Here is a 2,104-nt window from a genome sequence, read left to right on the forward strand (position 1 = left end):
CCCCCCCCCCTCTCACTCTCTCTCTCTCTCTCTCTCTCTCTCTCTCTCTCTCTCTCTCTGTATGTGCTCTTTCATCTCTTTGATTCTTTCTTTTTCTTTTTTCGCTTTCTTGCCTTTTCTCTGGCCTGGTACCACTCCACCACTCCAAATAAAATGGTTCGTCATGGTATTGGCTGAACGTATATAGAGGTATATGTGCGTTGCATCTTTGTCGTTTACGTTTCCTCTGTCTGAAGTTAGGGTCCGAGAGTCTCTCTTTGGTCTCGTGGCCACTGCCACGCCATTGCGACCGCCCCCCGGCGAACAAGTTGGAGAACGCCGCCTCGATATTACGATGTGTGTTAGGTGATGTTGCAGAGGAGCTTGGAGGGGCATGTGGGAATCGGAGCGGGTTGGCTTGTGCACGGTCCACCGCGATGAGAAAATCGTGTACATCACGATTCCACTTCGAATATGGACGACCTGCGCTTGACCCGCTGCGACCTCGATGTTTCTTGGAACGGAGATCATGGTGAAGAGAATGCTGGATGCGCGCTGTTTAGAGGAAATAAGGTGGTTTTAGGAAAAATTTACTTCTAAAGTAAATTTAATAATGATCTAATTTGCCTACTTTCTGTTTCTTTGTTACAGCATCGTAGGATACACTTTTTGTTTAATTAATGATGTGAATTTCTTTGGTATAGTTCTAAATTCAGGAAAAAGAGTACCTCGCATTTTCGGACTGTGTGGATGAAGATGAAGCGCAGAATACTGGAAATAAGGGTTCTCGGTTTGGTTGGTTGGTTGTTGGCACCATTGGAGTTTTAGATTTAGGAAAAATTATGCTATTTATGTTCTACTTCTTTTCAGAAGAAGTTTCAAAATATTGGCAAAAGAACTTATCTAGAGTCCCTTTTAGGGTTTTATAACTTCAAGAAATAGATATTGGAGATATGAAATTGAACATCGTATAGAAAAATAAATAAACCTTAAAAAAGAATAATTTTTAGAAAAAATCTATTAGCAGCTAAATTTTTGTTAATTAAACAGAAATTAATCTGCGTTTAAGACGAATACGAATCATTGTATAGTTTTATGCAGAAAGTTGGAGCAGCTTACGCAACATACTCCGACAATGACGTTATTTATACACGAAATTATCCAAGTCATAAGTTATTCATAGTTCATGTTTCAAACATGTACTTCTTATTTATAATTTTTTTAATCACACTTGATTTATCACTTACAGATAAGCAGGTGAAAAATAGAAATAGAGATCGAGGCATAATTCGAACAATTACTACTTCTATAAATTACAAAGGTTGCAAAGGTGAGGAGCGAAAGTATCTAGAAAAAGAACTAGACAATCTCGCACAATTTAACACGAGTCAATCTTAAAATACTGAAATCAAATTTTCGTAAACAAAAATATAATTAACACGTTACCTGAATTTCTGTCCACGTATTTCCATTTCCTAAAATCGCTGTATCTTCTATGAAATTCATGTTCTTGAACATCACACATCATCGAGTAAGTACCACCTAACCCAACTCCCATAAATTCCACTTAGTTTCCACCCTAGCCTCAGTCACATCGAACATATCAGCTATCCATCTCGTGTCTCTGTTCGCAGAAGTCCTTGAACCGGAACCTTGAACCTCGATCAAACGGTTTGAGAGATCACAGAGCGCACTCGGCGACGATCGACTTGCGTACATCGCGTCACCGATCCTCTGTCTACCGAATGCACGATCCTCCCATCGATTTGCGTCCCATGCACTATCAATGATTCGAATTGTCCCGCAATTTTACATCCACACCGTTTCGATTCGTCCTCGTATCAGTTGTATCCGGTATATACTTGGATTGAGAGGTTAGAAACGGATTAGAATCGATCGATCGATTTATGAGAAGATGATCGATCGGAAGGACGAGAAAGGTAAGAGTACCTATACTTTCCAAGAGATCCATGTCCGTTGACCGGCAGCGTGGCACTGAGCTCTTAAGCGCAGGCTCAATGAAACCAGCAATCGCCAGGAATTGCCTCGAATTGGCCCAATCAAACTACCCCCATTCCGTGTGTACACGCGTATATTAACTGCTAATTTCATCGGCGGTAATTAG

The 2,104-nt window shown here is 40.5% G+C and overlaps 1 long non-coding RNA gene across 1 annotated transcript in view; it reads right to left on the minus strand.

Moving 5' to 3' along the window:
* Nucleotides 1-2,098, minus strand: part of LOC100747825 — a 3,306-nt gene extending 1,208 nt beyond the window's left edge. The window contains exons 1-2 of the long non-coding RNA XR_002947702.2: nt 1,426-2,098; nt 17-534 (exon numbers count right to left, since the gene is read on the minus strand). This is a non-coding gene — a long non-coding RNA (uncharacterized LOC100747825). The remainder of the gene's footprint in view (nt 1-16; nt 535-1,425) is intronic.
* Nucleotides 2,099-2,104: the final 6 nt, after the last annotated feature.

This window comes from Bombus impatiens, unplaced genomic scaffold (assembly GCF_000188095.3).
Source record: "Bombus impatiens unplaced genomic scaffold, BIMP_2.2 scf_1274, whole genome shotgun sequence".
Classification (NCBI taxonomy): Eukaryota; Metazoa; Arthropoda; class Insecta; order Hymenoptera; family Apidae; genus Bombus; species Bombus impatiens.